Source organism: Nerophis ophidion, linkage group LG11 (assembly GCF_033978795.1).
Source record: "Nerophis ophidion isolate RoL-2023_Sa linkage group LG11, RoL_Noph_v1.0, whole genome shotgun sequence".
NCBI lineage: Eukaryota > Metazoa > Chordata > Actinopteri > Syngnathiformes > Syngnathidae > Nerophis > Nerophis ophidion.
Window position 1 is genome coordinate 24,360,167 of NC_084621.1, and position 21,672 is coordinate 24,381,838.

The following is a 21,672-nucleotide window of genomic DNA, read 5'->3' on the forward strand; positions in this document are numbered from 1 at the left end:
CAACAGTCAGGCACCATATGTAAGTACCCAAAATAAAGACTCGACATATAAAGAAATTCAATCGGAGCAGAAACATAGGAGGAAACGGGATTAAAACCCCATGATATCCGGACATTGAAAATACATGGGTACGGCTAGTAGCTACTATTAGCAAACAAATTGACCTACCAACTCGGCGCATGAAAAGTGCAAATGGCCTTAAAACACCACAACAGTCATGCACCATATGTAAGTACCCAAAATAAAGACTCGACATATAAAGAAATTCAATCGGAGCAGAAACATAGGAGGAAACGGGATTAAAACCCGATGCTATCCGCCCATATAAAATACATGGGTATGGCTAGTAGCTACTATTAGCAAACAAATAGACCTACCAACTCGGCGCATGAAAAGTGTAGATGGCCTTAAAACACCACAACAGTCATGCACCATATGTAAGTACCCAAAATAAAGACTCGACATATAAAGAAATTCAATCGGAGCAGAAACATAGGAGGAAACGGGATTAAAACCCGATGCTATCAGCCCATGTAAAATACATGGGTACGGCTAGTAGCTACTATTAGCAAACAAATAGACCTACCAAATCGGCGCATGAAAAGTGCAGATGGCCTTAAAACACCACAACAGTCATGCACCATATGTAAGTACCCAAAATAAAGACTCGACATATAAAGAAATTCAATCGGAGCAGAAACATAGGAGGAAACGGGATTAAAACCCGATGCTATCCGCCCATATAAAATACATGGGTATGGCTAGTAGCTACTATTAGCAAACAAATAGACCTACCAACTCGGCGCATGAAAAGTGCAGATGGCCTTAAAACACCACAACAGTCATGCACCATATGTAAGTACCCAAAATAAAGACTCGACATATAAAGAAATTCAATCGGAGCAGAAACGTAGGAGGAAACGGGATTAAAACCCGATGCTATCCGCCCATATAAAATACATGGGTACGGCTAGTAGCTACTATTAGCAAACAAATAGACCTACCAACTCGGCGCATGAAAAGTGCAGACGGCCTTAAAACACCACAACAGTCAGGCACCATATGTAAGTACCCAAAATAAAGACTCGACATACAAAGAAATTCAATCGGAGCAGAAACATAGGAGGAAACGGGATTAAAACCCGATGCTATCCGCCTATTGAAAATACATGGGTACGGCTAGTAGCTACTATTAGCAAACAAATAGACCTACCAACTCAGCGCATAAAAAGTGCACATGGCCTTAAAACACCACAACAGTCAGGCACCATGTGTAAGTACCCAAAATAAAGACTCGACACACAAAGAAATTCAATCGGAGCAGAAACATAGGAGGAAACGGGATTAAAACCCGATGCTATCCGCCCATTGAAAATACATAGGTATGGCTAGTAGCTACTATTAGCAAACAAATAAACATACCAACTCGGCGCATAATAAGTACAGATGGCCTTAAAACACCACAACAGTCAGGCACCATATGTAAGTACCCAAAATAAAGACTCGACATACAAAGAAATTTAATCGGAGCAGAAACATAGGAGGAAACTGGATTAAAACCCAATCCTAACTGCCCATTGAAAATACATGGGTACGGCTAGTAGCTACTATTAGCAAACAAATAGACCTACCAACTCGGCGCATAAAAAGTGCAGATGGCCTTAAAACACCACAACAGTCAGGCACCATATGTAAGTACCCAAAATAAAGACTTGACATATAAAGAAATTCAATCGGAGCAGAAACATAGGAGGAAACGGGATTAAAACCCCATGATATCCGGCCATTGAAAATACATGGGTACGGCTAGTAGCTACTATTAGCAAACAAATAGACCTACCAACTCGGCGCATGAAAAGTGCAGACGGCCTTAAAACACCACAACAGTCATGCACCATATGTAAGTACCCAAAATAAAGACTCGACATATAAAGAAATTCAATCGGAGCAGAAACATAGGAGGAAACGGGATTAAAACCCGATGCTATCCGCCCATATAAAATACATGGGTATGGCATGTAGCTACTATTAGCAAACAAATAGACCTACCAACTCGGCGCATGAAAAGTGCAGATGGCCTTAAAACACCACAACAGTCATGCACCATATGTAAGTACCCAAAATAAAGACTCGACATATAAAGAAATTCAATCGGAGCAGAAACATAGGAGGAAACGGGATTAAAACCCGATGCTATTCGCCCATATAAAATACATGGGTACGGCTAGTAGCTACTATTAGCAAAAAAATAGACCTACCAACTCGGCGCATGAAAAGTGCAGACGGCCTTAAAACACCACAACAGTCAGGCACCATATGTAAGTACCCAAAATAAAGACTCGACATACAAAGAAATTCAATCGGAGCAGAAACATAGGAGGAAACGGGATTGAAACCCGATGCTATCCGCCCATTGAAAATACATGGGTACGGCTAGTAGCTACTATTAGCAAACAAATAGACCTACCAACTCGGCGCATAAAAAGTGCAGATGGCCTTAAGACACCACAACAGTCAGGCACCATATGTAAGTACCCAAAATAAAGACTCGACGTACAAAGGAATTCAATCGGCGCAGAAACATAGGAGGAAACGGGATTAAAACCCGATGCTATCCGCCCATTGAAAATACATGGGTACGGCTAGTAGCTACTATTAGCAAACAAATAGACCTACCAACTCGGCGCATAAAAAGTGCAGATGGCCTTAAAACACCACAACAGTCAGGCACCATATGTAAGTACCCAAAATAAAGACTCGACATACAAATAAATTCAATCGGAGCAGAAACATAGGAAGAAACGGGATTAAAACCCGATGCTTTCCGCCCATCGAAAATACATGGGTACGGCTAGTAGCTACTATTAGCAAACAAATAGACCTACCAACTCGGCGCATAAAAAGTGCAGATGGCCTTAAAACACCACAACAGTCAGGCCCCATATGTAAGTACCCAAAATAAAGACTCGACATACAAATAAATTCAATCGGAGCAGAAACATAGGAGGAAACGGGATTAAAACCCGATGCTAACCGCCCATTGAAAATACATGAGTACGGCTAGTAGCTACTATTAGCAAACAAAAAGACCTAGCAACTCGGCGAATAAAAAGTGCAGATGGCCTTAAAACACCACAACAGTCAGGCACCATATGTAAGTACCCAAAATAAAGACTCGACATACAAAGACATTTAATCGGAGCAGAAACATAGGAGGAAACTGGATTAAAACCCGATGCTAACCGCCCATTGAAAATACATGGGTACGGCTAGTAGCTACTATTAGCAAACAGATAGACTTACCAACTTGGCGTAATATCTTAACATCGACACACTCTCTCATCGCAACTCGGCCCTGATGGTCGGCACCTATAAGTTTACAATTAGTTGTAAAATGTTGGACGGTTGTTTTTGCGATATGCAGACAAACGGCAACTTTAAAACATACCGGCTTAGCTATGACACCTGGCAGCCATCTTGGTAAAGACGATCACCGCCCCTCCCTCACGAATGTTGGTGCGTGCGCACCAGCAGCAGACGGTACGGGAAAAAAGAAAAAAAAACGTCTCCCTCACTGTGTCTGCGCACGGCGGCCATCTTTAAAATGGTTTTAAGCGCAGCGGTTCTTTAAAGGCTGATAAAATCAAAACCATAGCAGTAATAAAAACTCTTTCATCAACTTTTAATCAGAAGGGTTCAATCCCTCTCCTGTGGTAGTTTGAACCCGACTTGACAAACACGCTCAGAGGAGGTAATGTTTAAAAAAAGGTGACCGTTTTTTACTAAACTTTTGTTTTGAAGGGGGAATTGCAAACTTCCTGTTGATTTTTGCTGGGAGTTGTCAATATATGAAATGTAGGTCTAAGTGAGACCTACATAGAGGTTTTTGTTTCATGTCTCTACGACATTCCTACTTGAAGTTACAGGCAGTTATGTCTGTTTTCTTCCTCGGAGCAGTTTTGTCTGTGTTTTATTCCTAGGGGGCACTAGAGCGCAATTTTGAGTTTTGAGGATAGATTTTCTTGATTGGATCGCAGTTTTCGCCAGTCCTGATGTATGTGTCCAGTTTGGTGAGTTTTGAAGTATGTTAAGGGGGTCAAATTACACCTCAAAGAGGCAAAGGTGAGTGTTTTTACAAAACTTTTGTTTTGAAGGGGGAATTGCAAACTTCCTGTTAATTTTTGCTGGGAGTTGTCAATATATGAAATGTAGGTCTAAGTGAGACCTACATAAAGGTTTTTGTTTCATGTCTCTACAACATTCCTACTGGAAGTTACAGGCAGTTTTGTCTGTTTTCTTCCCTGAAGCAGTTTTGTCTGTTTTATTCCTAGGAGGCGCTAGAGCGCAATTTTGAGTTTTGAGGATAGGCTTTTTTGATTAGATCGCAATTTTCGCCAGTCCTGATGTATGTGTCCAGTTTGGTGAGTTTTAAAGCATGTTAAGGGGGTCAAATTACAACTCAAAGAGGCAAAGGTGAGTGTTTTAACAAAACTTTTTTTTGAAGGGGGAATTGCAAACTTCCTGTTGATTTTCGCTGAAGGGTGTCAGTGTATGAAATCTACGTATAAGTAAGACCTACATAGAGGTTTTTTTTTCATGTCGCTACGACATTCTTACTGGAAGTTACAGGCAGTTTTGTCTGGGTTTCTTCCTCGGGGGCGCTAGAGCGCAATTTTTAGTTTTGGGGTTAGGTTTTTTGATTAAATCGCAAATTTAAATCGTCAAATTTGGTGAGTTTTGAAGCACGTTAAGGGGGTCAAATTACAGCTCAAAGCTGCGGAATAATAATAAAGAAAGAATAAAACGCTAGAAATTCAATAGGGTCCTCTGTCCCAAAGGGACATTAGGTCCCTAATTAGTTTTAAAAGTTTCATGTTTTAGTCATGTTGCCAGTCGGGTGATATTTTGTGTCTGCATAAAAAAAACTTCCACATACTAACGGCTTCGAATCACTCCTCGTCACTCACTTAAAACATGGGTGTCAAACTCTGGCCCGCGGGCCAAATTTGGCCCGCCGTGTAATTTCATTTGGCCCTTGAGGCAATATCAAATTAACATTAGAGCTGCCCCGCGGGTTTTATACAGCGGCGATGCCACTGTAACACTGCATTCACCACTGATACTCATACTTGCCAAGCCTCACGATTTTCCCGGGAGACTCCAGTGTTCAGTGCTCCTGCCAAAAACTCCCTGGGCAACCATTATTCCGGCTTTAACACACACACACAAGTGAATGCAACGCATACTTGATTAACAGCCATAAGGGTCACACTGAGGGTGGCCGTATAAACAACTTTCAATCAATCAATCAATGTTTATTTATATAGCCCTAAATCACAAATGTCTCAAAGGACTGTACAAACCATTACGACTACGACATCCTCGGAAGAACCCACATAAAGGCAAGGAAAACTCACGCCCAGTGGGACGCCAGTGACAATGATGACTATGAGAACCCCCCCCTCTAAGGGACCGAAAGCAATGGATGTCGAGCGGGTGTAACATGATACTGTGAAAGTTCAATCCATAGTGGCTCCAACACAGCCGCGAGAGTTCAGTTCAAAGCGGATCCAAGACAGCAGCGAGAGTCCCGTCCACAGGAAACCATCCCAAGCGGAGGCGGATCAGCAGCGTACAGATGTCCCCAACCGATACACAGGTGAGCGGTCCATCCAGGGTCCCGACGAGCGGTCCATCCTGGGTCTCGACTCTGGACAGCCAGTACTTCAGCCATGGCATCGGACCGGACCCCCTCCACAAGGGAAGGGGGGACAGAGGAGAAAAAGAAAAGAAGCGGCAGATCAACTGGTCTAAAAAGGAGGTCTATTTAAAGGCTATAGTATACAAATGAGTTTTAAGGTGAGACTTAAATGCTTCTACTGAGGTGGCATCTCGAACTGGAGCGAGGGCATTCCAGAGTACTGGAGCCCGAACGGAAAACGCTCTATAGCCCGCAGATTTTTTGGGGGCTTTAGGAATCACTAATAAGCCGGAGTCTTTTGAACGCAGATTTCAACTTTGACATTTTTACAAATATGCGCCACACTGTGAAGCCACACAAAACAAGAACATTTCGGGAGAACATCCGCACCGTAGCACAACATAAACACAACAGAAGAAATACCCAGAATCCCTTGCAGCACTAACTCTTCCGGGACGCTACAATATACCACCAAACCCCGCCCCCCCCAATTTTTATTTAAATTTTATTTGATATGCCATTGATATTTTTTAATCATTATTATTATAATTTGAAACTCGATTTTGCATGTGATTATAAAGTTATATAAACCTTGCTTGTTTAAAACCTCTCAGAGCAACAGATCCATCCATCCATTTTCTACCGCTTATTCCCATCGGGGTCGCGGGGGGCGCTGGCGCCTATCTCAGCTACAATCGGGCGGAAGGCGGGGTACACCCTGGACAAGTCGCCCCCTCATCGCAGGGCCTACACAGATAGACAGACAACATTCACACACTAGAGCCAATTTTAATGTTGCCAATCAACCTATCCCCAGGTGCATGTCTTTGGAGGTGGGAGGAAGCCGGAGTACCCGGAGGGAACCCACGCATTCACGGGGAGAACATGCAAACTCCACACAGAAATATCCCGAGCCCGGGATTGAACCCTGACTACTCAGGACCTTCGTATTGTGAGGCAGACGCACTAACCCCTCTTCCACCGTGAAGCCTTTCGGGGCAACCATTCTCCCGATTTCCACCCCAACAACAATATTGGGGGCGTGCCTTAAAGGCTCTGCCTTTAGCGCTCTCTGCAACCTGTCGTCACGTCCACTTTGAGCGTTCCGGCCCAGTCACATAATATAAGCGGCTTTAACACACACAAGTGAATGCAAGGCATACTTGGTCAACAGCCATAAAGGTCACACTGAGGGTGGCCGTATAAACAACTGTAACACTGTTACAAATATGCGCCACACTGTGAACCCACACCAAACAAGAACGACAAACACATTTCGGGAGAACAACCACAACAGAACAAACACCCAGAACCCCTTGCAGCACTAACTCTTCCGGGACGCTACAATATACACCCCCCGCTACCACCAAACCCCGCCCACCTCATTGTTTTTTTATTTTCAAATTAGCCTGTGGAAAAAGTTAATGTTGATATGCAAATAGAAAAGAGGCATTACTTTTTTTTTATTTAAATTGTATTTAATATATCATTGATGTTTTTTCGTTAGTTTTTTGAAGGTTGATTTTACACTATTAAGTTATATAATAGTTGCATGTTCCATATTCAGCGTTAAAAGCAAATCAGTGAAGCAAACTGAGCAATGATTAACATTTTATTCATGCACTTTCTCTCGCTACTTAAAGTCTTGAATGTTTGATTAATTCATTATTATTTTATTTTTAAATTTATCATTAGCCTGTGGAAAAAGTTTATTTTGGTATTTACCTCAGAAGGCTGCAAAGAGAAAAGAGGCATTCAATTCGTATTTAAATATTATGTGATATGCCATTGATATTTTTTAATTACTATAATTATTATTTGATACCCGCTTTTGCATGTCACTATAAAGTTATATAAGCCTTGTTTGTTCAATATTCAATGCTAAACTTGTTTGGGTCCCTATTAAAAGGTTCATTTGTTCAACCTTGGCCCGCGGCTTTGTTCAGTTTTACTTTTTGGCCCACTCTCTATTTGAGTTTGACACCCCTGACTTAAAAGAACCGTTTCAAAAGTGCGGGTTCGTTCGTGAAGGTCGCATCTCTCCTGCCCCCTCAGCCAAACGTTGGCCCGAAGGTTGCCAGATCATAACACGTTTATTTATGAGACACTGTAATCCCGCCAACAGATGGATGCAGGCGGCCAGGAAACAAACAAACGGACAAAAAAAACACAATTTAAGGGATTTGGCTTAGTGGCCGCTGGCTGGCTTTTAATCTCACGACTCGTGTGTTTTCACCACCTTCTAAACTCTGTTTGGGTACGTTGAGTCGAAAACAAAAAAACCAAAAAACACATTGCAATATAACGGAGCATTCAGGGCCGCTTACTGCAAATTTACACCAAGCCCTTTCCTGCTATAGCATTGAAAATAAAACACTAAACAAAAAAATCCCCAGACATGATTATTATTAGAAATCCCTGTTATGAAAATGTTTTTATAATATATTTATAGTATATTATTTAAATATATTTATGTTGCACTAATACAAGCCATAGGAATTAGAAAAACAACATTTTGCAGCACTATTGGATATTTTCGGGACATTTTGACGAAGTAAATCAACTTTACACGGGTTCTTAACCTTTCTGACCTCTGGGCTAACCTTTCATCTACAGAAGGGGCCTGGGGCCGAATCCAATATTAACACTGAATTAATAATCATATTCATCTTATTCAATAATTATATCTCACCTGTTTACAGTTGACAATCTTGTGAAATGATATCAATAAATCAAAATTTACTCATATAACCCTGAATCACGAGTGTCTCAAAGGGCTGCACAAGCCACAACCACATCCTGGGCTCAGATCCCACATCAGAGCAAGGAAAAACTCCACCCAATGGGATATCAATGAGAAACCTTGGAGGGGACCGCAGATGTGGGGACGTGGAGTGAAACTAGCATAATATTGTGAGAGTCCAGTCCATTGTGGATATAACATAATAGTGATAGTATTTTGATAATAGGCTAATATAGCTAATGTAGACACTTACATCATGTGTTGTCTTCATTATAACACTTATATAAGACTTTTAAAGTCATTTTGATAGTAGGCTATCATAGCTAATATAGACACATTATGTGTTGCCTTCATTATAAGACTTCTAAAGTTATTTTGATAGCTAATATAGAAACTTGCATCATGTGTTGTCTTCATTATAACACTTATATAAGACTTAAAGTAATTTTGATAGTAGGCTAATATAGCTAATACAGACACTTACATCATGTGTTGCCTTCACTATAAGACTTATATAAGACTTTTAAAGTCATTTTGATAGTAGGCTAATATAGCTAATATACACACTTACATCATGTGTTGTCTTCATTATAATACTTTTAAAGTCATTTTGATAGTAGGCTATCATAGCTAATATAGACACATTACGTGTTGCCTTCATTATAAGACTTCTAAAGTTATTTTGATAGTAGGCTAATATAGCTAATATAGAAACTTGCATCATGTGTTGTCTTCATTATAACACTTATATAAGACTTTTAAAGTCATTTTGATAGTAGGCTAATATAGCTAATATAGACACTTACATCATGTGTTGTCTTCATTATAATACTTTTAAAGTCATTTTGATAGTAGGCTAATATGGCTAATATAGACACTTACATCATGTGTTGCCTTTATTATAAGACTTTTAAAGTCATTTTGATAGTAGGCTAATATAGATAATATAGACACTTACATCATGTGTTGCCTTCATTATAACACTTATAAGACTTTTAAAGTCATTTTGATAGTTGGCTAATATAGCTAACATAGACACTTACATCATGTGTTGTCTTCATTATAAGACTTTTAAAGTTATTTTGATAGTAGGCTAATATAGCTAATCTAGGCACTAACATCATGATTTACCTTCATTATAAGACTTTTCTAACACTTTTAAAGTAATTTGATAGTAGGCTAATATAGTCTATATTGACGCTTACATAATGTGTTGCTTTCATTATAAGACTTCTAAAGTAATTTTGATTGTAGGCTAATATAGCTAACATAGACATTTACATCATGTGTTGCCTTCATTATAACACTTATATAAGACTTTTAAAGTCATTTTGATAGTAGGCTAACATAGATAATATAAACACTTGCATCATGTGTTGCCTTCATTATAAGACTTTTATAAGACTTTTAAAATAATTTTGATAGTAGGCTAATATAGCTAATACTGACACTTGCATCATGTGTTGCCTTCATTATAAGACTTTTATAAGACTTTTAAAATCATTTGATAGTAGGCTATTATAGCTAATATAGACACTGACATGTGTTGTCTTCATTATGACACGTATATAAGACTTTCAAAGTAATTTTGATAGTAGGCTATTATAGCTAATATAGACACTTACATCATGTGTTACTTTCATTACAACACTTATATGAGACTTTTAACGTAATTTTAATAGTAGGCTATTAGAGCTAATATAGATACTTACATCATGTGTTGCCTTCATTATAACACTTATATAAGACTTTTAAAGTAATTTTGATAGTAGGCGAATATAGCTGACATAGACACTTACATCATGTGTTGCCTTTACATTTTTTGCGCCTCCGGACAGAGGGAAGTCTGGGCTCCCCTGCTTAGGCTGCTGCCCCCGCGACCCGACCTCGGATAAGGGGAAGAAGATGGATGGATGGATGGCTTTTTGCTCCAATATGGGTCCAATGTGGGTTTTGGATTACCGACCCTTGCTTCAGCACCAAACTTCTTCTGTTTGTTTGATATTGTCACTACTGCCACAAGTGGCGGAAAAGTGTATTACAACTGAGCGCCGCTGCCACCCATAGAGAGAAACACCTATTTTTTTAGGCCCTCTGGTATAAATAAAGCCGGAAATAATGACAAAGAAGAAGCACAGTTAATAGATCTTGCAGAAGAGCTGAGCTGACGTACGGGGAGGACCGTAATTGCAAATCGGTCTGAGGATTTCTGGCCGACAGTTGCTTTCAAACTCAAATCGCATGCAAATGACCGATGATACCAAACACCAGAAAAGGAAAGAAAGTGCAGCGGGAGTCGGCGCGTCTCGGGCGAGAAGTTTCAAACAAAAGGAAAATACTCTCTTTGAAACGAATGCAAATACCCGGATTGAGGGCCCCCTGCTGGGGGGCAGGGTCTGAACAGGAGATGGTTTAGCGAGCCTTCAACAATCCGCGGCTTGGACAGAGTTAATTTACATGGAAACACACTCGACTGGCTAGTTCTTGTTCAGTTTTTACCACTGAGTTACATGGCCTTTCCTTTTAACAACATTTGGGAACTGAGGTAACCAATTTTTGAAGCTTTTCAGGTGGAGTTCTTTCCCATTCTTGCTTGATGTACAGCTTAAGTTGTTCAACAGTCTGTGGACTCTGTTGCGGTAATTTAGGCTTCATATTGCACCACACATTTTCAACGGGAGACAGGTCTGGACTACAGGCAGGCCAGTCTAGTACCCGCACTCTATGAAGCCACGCTGTTGTAACACTTGGTTTGGCATTGTCTTGCTGAAATAAGCAGGGGCGTCCATAACGTTGCTTGTATGGCATCATATGTTGCTCCAAAACCTGTATGTACCTTTCAGCATTAATGGTGACGTCACAGATGTGTAAGTTACCCATGCCTTGGCCACTAATACACCCCCATACCATCACAGATGCTGGCTTTTCAACTTTGTGCCTATAACAAACTGAATGGTTCTTTTCCTCTTTGTAACAGAAGACACAACGTCCAAAGTGTCCAAAAACAAATTGAAATGTGGACTCGTCAGACCACAGAACACTTTTCCACTTTGCATCAGTCCATCTTAGATGAGCTCGAGCCCAGAGGAGCCGGCAGCGTTTCTGGGTGTTGTTGATAAATGGCTTTGGCTTTGCATATAGTTTTAATTTGCACCTACAGATGTAGCGACCAACTGTAGTTACTGACAGTGGTTTTCTGAAGGGTTCCTGAGCCCATGTAGTGATATCCTTTACAAGCTAATGTCGCTTTTCAATGCAGTATCGCCTGAGGGATCGAAGGTCACTTGCTGCTTATGTGGAGTGATTTCTGCAGATTCTCTGAACCTTTTGATGCGATTACAGACAGTAGATAGTGAAATCCCTAAATTCCTTGCAATAGCTGGTTGAGAAATGTTGTTTTTAAACTGTTGGACAATTTGCGCGCACATTTGTTCACAAAGTGGTGACCCTCACCCCATCCTTGTTTGGCGGCGTTTCTGGGTGTTGTTGATGAATGGCTTTGCATAGTGGACTTAGACAAACTTTAATGATCCACAAGGGAAATTGTTCCACACAGTAGCTCAGTTACAGATAATGGAAAAGATGGAAAGGACAATGCAGGTATAAAATAGACTCAAAGCAATATAAAATATAACATATATACGTAATATTTACATAATATATGTACAGTAGAGGATATATACTGATATATTATATGTTTCTATCATATATACACTTATGATACAATATATAACAATTACCATAGTAATTGATAGTAGAGTTTTAACTTGCACGTACAGATGTAGCGAAGAACTGTACTTACTGACAGCAGTTTTCTGAAGTGTTCCTGAGCCCATGTGGTGATATCCTTTACACACGGATGTCGCTTTTTGATGCAGTACCACCTGAGGGATCCAAAATCACCGGCATTTAATGTTGGCTTTTAGCCTTGCTGCTTACGTGCAGTGATTTCTCCAGATTCTCTGAACCTTGTGATGATATTACAGACAGTATATGGTGAAATCCCTAAATTCCTTGCAATAGCTGGTTGAGAAATGTTTTTTTTTAACAATTTGCTCACTCATTTGTTCACAAAGTGGTGACTCACGCCCCAACCTTGTTTGTGAATGACTGACTTGAGGCTGCATTTTCTGCCAAAGGTGCATCAACAAAATATTTAACATCCATCCATGGATTGTCCCTTTCCTGGGTTTGTGTGGGGTGCTGGGGCCTATCTCGGCTGCATTTGGGCGGAAGGCGGGCTACAACCTGGACAAGTCTCCACCTCATTGCAGGGCCAACACAGATATACAGACAACATTCACACTCACATTCACACACTAGGGTCAATTTAGTGTTGCCAATCAACCTATCCCCAGGTGCATATCTTTGGAGGTGGGAGGCAGCCGGAGAACCCAGAGGGAACCCATGCAGTCACAGTGAGAACATGCAAATGCAACACAGAAAGACCCTGGACCTTTGTATTGTTCCACCGTGTTGCCCTTACTCGTGTACAGTACATGTGATTAATAATTTATTTTTAATAAATTCACAACAAATTTTGGAAAAAAACTTTTCACTTTGTCATTATAGGGTATTGTGTGTAGAATTTTGAGGACAAAATTGAATGTATTAAATTTTGGAATAAAGCCGTAGCATGACAACATGTGGGAAAAGGGAATACTTTTTTGAATACAGCTTTGAACTTGAAGTTTTTTTCGGAGACATTATCCTTTACAAGGGATTAAATGCACCAAAACACACACCAATGACTCCAAAACAACATATAGTAGTCGACCGGGACTGATGGCCAAGGAGGCAGCTGGATATGTGTGGCCTTAATCAAACCATTTAAAGTCAAGTATGAATTTATTTTCTGTAATTTTCTAACAATGCCTAACACAGGGTTTTTCAACCACTGTGCCGCAGCACACTAGTGTGCCGTGGGAGATTACCTAGTTTCACCTATTTGGGTTAAAGATATTTTTTGCAAACCAGTAATTATAGTCTGCAAATGATGTGTTTTTGTTGAGTGTCTAGAACTCTGCAGAGTAACCGTGCAATAGTCTTCCATATCAGCATACTTGCCAACCCTTCCGAAAATCTCCCGGGGCAACCATTCTCCCAAATTTCTCCCGATTTCCACCCGGACAACAATATTGGGGGCGTGCCTTAAAGGCACTGCCTTTGAAGTCCTCTACAACCTGTCATCGGCCCAGTCACGTAATATATGCGGCGTTTAAACACACACAAGTGAATGAAATGCATACTTGGTCAACAGCCATACAGGTCACACTGAGGGTAGCCGTATAAACAACTTTAACACTATTACAAATATGCGCCACACTGTGAACCCACACCAAACAAGAATGACAAACACATTTCGGTAGAACATCCGCACCGTAACACAACATAAACACAACAGAACAAAAACCCAGAACCCCTTGCAGCACTAACTCCAAAGCACCTTGCATGGCAGCTCCCTAAATCACTGTGTGAATGTGTGTGTGAATGGGTAAATGTGGAAGTAGTGTCAAAGCGCTTTGAGTACCTTGAAGGTAGAAAAGCGGTATACAAGTGTAGTGAGTCTTATTCTGCGTTGTGTAGTTTTTTAAGTAAGAGACACTCCACCATTCCGTCGTTTCATCATTTATTGGCCACCTGTTTTGGAAACACATAAACAGGTCTCTACTTTTCTGGCGGAGTGATACCTCATCAGCAAAAGTTAGATAGAAGAGGAAGTAAACAACATTCATTCATACAAAAATTATAATTTAAATAACATTAACAAAAACGTTTTTATCACAAAAAAAATAATAATAATACACAAATCCACATACCGGTTTTGGAAACACGAAACACATAAACAGGTCTCTACTTTTCTGGCGGAGTGATGCCTCATCAGCAAAAGTCCGATAGAAGAGGAAGTAAACAACATTCATTCATACGAAAACAATCATTTAAATGACATTAACAAAAAAATAATAATAATACACAAATCCACATACCTGTTTTGGAAACACGAAACACATAAACAGGTCTCTACTTTTCTGGCGGAGTGATACATCATCAGCAAAAGTTCGATAGAAGAGGAAGTAAACAACATTCATTCATACAAAAATAATAATTTAAATTACATTAACAAAAACGTTTTTATCACAAAAATAATAATAATAATACACAAATCCACATACCTGTTTTGGAAAAACGAAACACATAAACAGGTCTCTACTTTTCTGGCGGAGTGATACCTGCATAAATACCATGTGTAATTACGACCAAACATTTCAAACATTTGACGCTCTAATCCTTACTTAACAAAATTGTGCATAAAAAAAAATACTTAAAACAACACATCACTTGTACCTACAACATTAATGTTTTAACTTTTAAAGTATTAGGAAAGTTTAGAAATAATATTTACACAAGAAACACAGAGCAATGAAGAACTATTGCCTCATCAGCAAAAGTCCGATAGAAGAGGAAGTAAACACTCGAAAAAACAGCAAAGTCACTTCCTGTACCAGACATCCGGTTCTTCAAAATAAAACCAATACTTCAAAATAAAACATAACACCCTGTCTCGTTTATAATATAGCGCAACAACATCACACTAGGGCTTCATGGTGGAAGAGGGGTTAGTGCGTCTGCCTCACAATACAAAAGTCCTGCAGTCCTGGGTTCAATCCCAGGCTCGGGATCTTTCTGTGTGGAGTTTGCATGTTCTCCCCGTGAATGCGTGGGTTCCCTCCGGCTTCCTCCCACTTCCTCCCACTTCCAAAGACATGCACCTGGGGATAGGTTGATTGGCAACACTAAATTGGCCCTAGTCTGTGAATGTGAGTGTGAATGTTGTCTGTCTATCTGTGTTGGCTCTGCGATGGGGTGGCGACTTGTCCAGGGTGTACACCGCCTTCTGCCTGATTGTAGCTGGGATAGGCGCCAGCGCCCCCCGCAACCCCGAAAAGGGAATAAGCGGTAGAAATGGATGGATGGATGGAACATCACACTATTACACAAGTACAACCCATTTATTATTATAATTTATTACAAATATGCGCCACACTGTGAACCCACACCAAACAAGAATGACAAACACATTTCGGGAGAACATCCGCACCGTAACACAACACAAACACAACAGAACAAATACCCAGAATCCCTTGCAGCACTAACTCTACGCTACCATGATAATGTTTCTTGTGTCCTGAGCAAGACACTTCACCCTTGCTCCTGATGGGTGGTGATTAGCACCTTGCATGGCAGCTCCCTCCATCAGTGTGTGAATGCGTGTGTGAATGGGTAAATGTGGAAGTAGTGTCAAAGCGCTTTGAGTACCTTGAATGTAGAAAAGCGTTATACAAGTACAACCCATTTATTATTATCATTTATTACAAATCTGCGCCCCACTGTGAACCCACACCAAACAAGAATGACAAACACATTTCGGTAAAACATCCGCACCATAACACAACATGAACAAATACCCAGAATCCCTTGCAGCACTAACTCAACGCTACAATATACAGGCCCATTGCCACCAAACCCCACCCCGCCCACCTCAACACCCCCAGCCCCCATCTCCCAAATTCGGGAGGTCTCAAGGTTGGCAAATATGCATATCAGTAGGTGGCAGCAGGTGGCTAATTGCTTTGTAGATATCGGAAACAGCGGGAGGCAGGGTGCAGGTAAAAAAAAGGTGTCTAATGTTTTCAACGCAAAAAAATGTGCCTTGACTCAAAAAAGGTTGAAAAAAAACACTGGCCTAACATGAATATGGTGGTCCTTAAGGGACAAAACACATTTACTATAACTCTTATTGGTTTTTTGTCTTAATGTGTGTTTTTACTTTAGGTAAACATGACAGAACTGTCACAAGCTTCTTACTGATCTACCTAAGGTTGTCTTAGGGTGAAATTGTTTTTCAGTGGAGTGTTTACCAAAAACGTGATCACACAGGTTTGAGTCATGCTGCTGGCACTGACTTTTTTTTTTTTTTTTATATCTAGCGGTTTTGCTACCACTCCCAACTCTTCATTTCACACCCTCCCCCTCGCCGCAGGAAGCCCGAGACGAGGCCCCCTGATTGGGCCGCGGCGACACGTGCAGGCTGGGATAGTAGCTCCTTATATGGCGACGAGGGCGCTCATTGACTGGAGCGTCAGGTTCAGCCGAGCTGTTTCTCAGAAGGCAGAAATGAACACCATGTTCTCCCACGGCAACACACCCTCCCTCCGCTCCTATTGTCACTGGACACATGCGGCGGTGCTCACAACTATTGCGTTTAGTAATGGCGGACACTTTACGCTCCACTATTTTTAGCGCTCGGGTGTATTGCAGGCTGACCATATTCTGAAATCCCCAAAGGAGGACATATACAAACGCCGTTTCCATAGGAGTTGGGAAATTGTGCTAGATGTAAATAAAAAAAGAATACAAGGATTTGCAAATCCTTTTCAACCCATATTTAGTTGAATGCACTACAAATACAAGATATTTGATGTTCAAACTCATAAACTAGATTTTTTTTTTGCAAATATCAATAAACTTAGAATTTTATGGCTGCCACACGTGCCGAAGTAGTTGGGAAAGGGCATGTTCACCACTGTGTTACATCACTTTTTCTTTTAACAACACTCAATAAACAGTTGGGAACTGAGGAAATTAATTGTTGAAGCTTGAAAGTGGAATTATTTCCCATTATTGCTTTATGTAGAGCTTCAGTCGTTCAACCGTCCGGGGTCTCCGCTGTCGTATTTTACGCTTCATAATGCGCCACACATTTTCAATGGGGGACTGGTCTGGACTGCGGGCGGGTCAGGAAAGTACCCGCACTCTTTTTTAACGAAGCCAGGCTGTTGTAACACATGCTGAATGTGGATTGGCATTATCTTGCTGAAATTCAGGTGTTTCCTGGAAAGATCGTGAAAGTTGGCAAGTATGTTGCTAGGGCGGGAAAGCCATTCAAAGAAAATGAATTCATTAAAAAGTGCATGTTACATTTTTTAAAGAAATCTTTTCTTGCGGCCCAGCCTCACCCAGTTTCTGCATCCAGTGGCCCCCAAGTAAATTGAGTTTGAGACCCCTGCTGTAGAGGAATCTCGTTCTTTGGTTGACTTTTTTGATGACCATTTTATCACAGGAAAGATTGGCCTCTGGAATGGAACCTAGGTAGGTGATCTCATCTTTCCTGGTGATAACAATGTCACCCACTTTTATAGTGAAGTCACTGACTTTCTTAAAGTTAAAGTTAAAGTACCAATGATCGTCACACACATACTAGATGTGGCGAAATTATTCTTTGCATTTGACCCATCTCCTTTGATCACCCCCTGGGAGGTGAGGAGAGCAGTGGGCAGCAGCGGTGCCGGTCCCGGCAATCATTTATGGTGATTTAACCCCCAATTTCAACCCTTGATGCTGAGTTCCAAGCAGGGAGGTAATAGGTCCCATTTTTATAGTCTTTGGTATGACTCGGCCGGGATTTGAACTCACGACCTACCGATTTCAGGGCGGACACTCTAACCACTAGGCCACTGAGTAGGTTGATAGATAGATAGATAGATAGATGGATAGATAGATAGATAGATAGATAGATAGATAGATAGATAGATAGATAGATAGATAGATAGATAGATAGATAGATAGATAGATGGATAGATAGATGATAGATAGATAGATAGATAGATAGATAGATGGATGGATGGATGGATAGTACTTTATTTCTTCAGGAGAGTTCCTTCAGGAAAATTAACATTTTCAGCACTATCCCATTCAAGATCAGACAAACATTACAGGGAGACAGAACAGGATCGCTGACGGGTCTGCCGACTTCCGGCGCCCCTTACAAAAAAGGTGAGATACAGGTAAACAGGGGCGGGGGCTGGGGTGGAGAAAAAAATAAAAGATTAAAATAAAATAAAATAAATCGGTCCAAGCCAGGGCCTCTGGAGAGGGGGTCCAGACCAGGGGCGTCGCCAGGCATATTTCACTGGGGCAAGTGCCCCACTGTTGATCTGCAGTGCCCCAGTAAAAATTTCACCAATAAAAAAAAACGCTTCAGAGTTTTAAGTCTACATAACATAGACAACGGCGCACATACTACTTAGTATGGTAATTGATTGCTACTGTATTCACTCCACTAACAATGAGCACATGGCTACTTAATATGGTAATGTATTCACGTGTTGATCGAGACTTCGGTTGAGAGAGAGAGGGGAGGGGGCGGGGGGATTCGAATCACTGCGTGAGGTAGGTGACGTTAGCCAACAACAATTTGTTAATTACAATATTTTGAATTTGATTTGACTCAAACTGTAACTCCTAGATGGATTTAAGAAAGTTATTCGCCCGCAGCAGAGAAGAAGCGAGGAATGAGAGATGTAAGTGAAGTCCTAGCTAGCTAGGCAACATCATTGTCTTAAGTTGATGCTAAGTTAGCTGACCTTATTCCTTGTATCAAGACAAACATATTCATTTGCTGTACGAGCTGTCGGGGGAATTTCCAATGAACATGAAACATCATGTTGGTTATTGTCTGCTGGTTCTGAATCAATGATGATTTGAAGTAAGCATGTGTGAGTTGAGTGCTTCTCAAATGGTTTATCTTCAGGAAGAAAAACATTTTTCCATATCATCAAGTCGTGAGCCAAATTTTTAAATCATTCAAGTTTATTTCACAGAAAAAAAGCACAGTAGACTTGTCTTGTTAATCGGTGTGACTTTGACTAAAATAATCTTGTTTTGTCACCAGAAAAATGGCTACAGCTAAAGCATCTGGTTTTGTTTCCAGAAAAAATAGTAACATTTCTGTATTTGTTTTCAGAAAGATGGCTGAAAATATCGGGTTTTGTTGCCCCATTTAGATTTTTAAAAAATATATTTCCATGTCTGTCCTGAGTCCTCCTCCAACTTGTTAGTCGGTTTGCCTTTTGCTAAAATACTCACTAATAGTCACTAGAAAAATGGCTAAAAATATCTGGTTTTGTTGCCACAATTTGATTTTTTTCTCCCTAAACTTTTTTTTTTCATGCACACATGTGACTGCGACTCACTGAAAATGACACACAATCCACTTTTATGTCACGAGCCACCAGTTGGGAACCACTGGTCAACTGTATAACAGTTACTGTAATATTTCCATGTCTGTCCAGAGTGATTGACCACTTTGCAAAAATGAAAACGAGACGTTGCAGTTTACTTCTCAGAAAAAGATTCCCTGAACAGACACACAACAGTTGTTCATTTATTCTACTACTGTGGCTTTATTGTTTTGTGTATATTTTATAGTTTTGTGTATCTGAAATAGGATTAGACACATTGCCATAAATGGAAATTAAATAATATAAAAGAACCCAAAGATGTAGGGGTTGCTTTTCTTTTTTGTTTTACTTTTGTAGATGTTAAATTTGCAGATGATTACTGCAATATATATTTCAAAAAGATTCATTGCTCTTCCTTTTTACTTTTACCAGTAGCAGTTTAGAAGTCTGGAGTAAAAAAGTGCACAAGTAGGTCAAATGCATTAGTTAATTTCAGGTGGTTAATCACAGATCCATACAACATAATCTGATATGATTTCATAGTTTAAAGCACTATTTATGTATTTTATTATGATAAATAAGTGCTAAAAATGTTTTTGCTTGCGCGCTTTGTACGCTCACATGAATTATTTGTGCCCCAGGTGTGCCCCAGTACAGTATTAGGTCTAGTGACGCCCCTGGTCCAGACTGAGGCCAAGGGGAAAAAAACAACTCATAGCCATAGTACACATCCCTCTTACATGTGTGTAAGAGGGAAACATCAAACATCAAAGAAAACAAAGGACATGAAAGACATTAAAACAGCAGAGCTGATACAACCAGACACTTCTACATACAGCTGTGAATAAAAAGTAAAATAAACATATACACCGTGGTGGCCTCTGCGGTGTTCCACGCCATCGTCTGCTGGGGTGGAGAGAGCATGGCCAGAGACAGGAGCAGACCCAACAAAGCAACCAAGAGACCCAAATAGGATGGATTCCGTTTTACTTAAGTATGGATAATGCATATTGTGATGTTTATAGTAATTTAATTTTTTAAATGTTCGTTGTATACAGTCTGAAAATGCCAATCCAGCTCAGAAATATATTTTCCACAATCACAGCCATTTTGGCTCAAACAATGCTGTTGCTTTTTAATAAAAATAAAAAAACAACAACATATGCCATCCATACATACATTTTCTACCGCTTATATACCGCTTATCTAGGGCTTCACGGTGGCAGAGGGGTTACCAACCGACCTATACCGCCATATATATATGTGTGTGTGTGTGTGTATATATTTATATATATATATATATATATATATATATATATATATATATATATATATATATATATATATATATATATATATATATATATATATATATATATATATATATATATATATATATACAGAGGGGTTAGTGCGTCTGCCTCACAATACGAAGGTCCTGCAGTCCTGGGTTCAATCCCAGGCTCGGGATCTTTCTGTGTGGAGTTTGCATGTTCTCCCCGTGAATGCGTGGGTTCCCTGCGGGTACTCCGGCTTCCTCCCACTTCCAAAGACATGCACCTGGGGATAGGTTGATTGGCAACACTAAATTGGCCCTAATGTGTGAATGTGAGTGTGAATGTTGTCTGCCTATCTGTGTTGGCCCTGCGATGAGGTGGCGACTTGTCTATGGTGTACCCCGCCTTCCGCCCTATTGTAGCTGAGATAGGCGCCAGCGCCCCCCGCGACGCCAAAAGGGAATAAGCGGTAGAAAATGGATGGATATATAAACTATCAGACTGCGTAGTAGTGGGTTTCAGTAGGCCTTTAAGTATGGATAATGCATATTGTGATGTTTATAGTAATTTAATTTTTTTCATGCAATATTATTCATGTTTGTTGTATACAGTCTGAAAATACCAATCTAGCTCAGCAAATGCATTTTCCACAATCAAAGCCATGTTGGCTCAATTAATGTTGTTGCTTTTTAATTAAAAAAAATATATGTTGTTTTGGAATATGTTCCCGCTCACATGTATACTGCTATTATTTTTTAAAAGGGCGGTTTTGTCCCTTGTAACTAAAAATGTGCTTTGTTTGGTCTCCCTTGACAGACAGTTACAAGTTATGTAACGTCCATTTCGCAAGACGAGTCCAACACCGCGGGGGTGTCCGGTGGTGGACACGCTCGTAAACAAAACAACAAATCACAACATACGTGCATTCAA

The 21,672-nt window shown here is 40.3% G+C and overlaps 1 long non-coding RNA gene across 1 annotated transcript in view; it reads right to left on the reverse strand.

Annotated features, from left to right (window-relative positions):
• Positions 1 to 12,491, reverse strand: part of LOC133561401 (uncharacterized) — an 88,689-nt gene extending 76,198 nt beyond the window's left edge. Inside the window, exon 1 of the long non-coding RNA XR_009808676.1 lies at positions 12,247 to 12,491. This is a non-coding gene — a long non-coding RNA (uncharacterized LOC133561401). The remainder of the gene's footprint in view (positions 1 to 12,246) is intronic.
• Between the last annotated feature and the right edge of the window lie 9,181 nt (positions 12,492 to 21,672).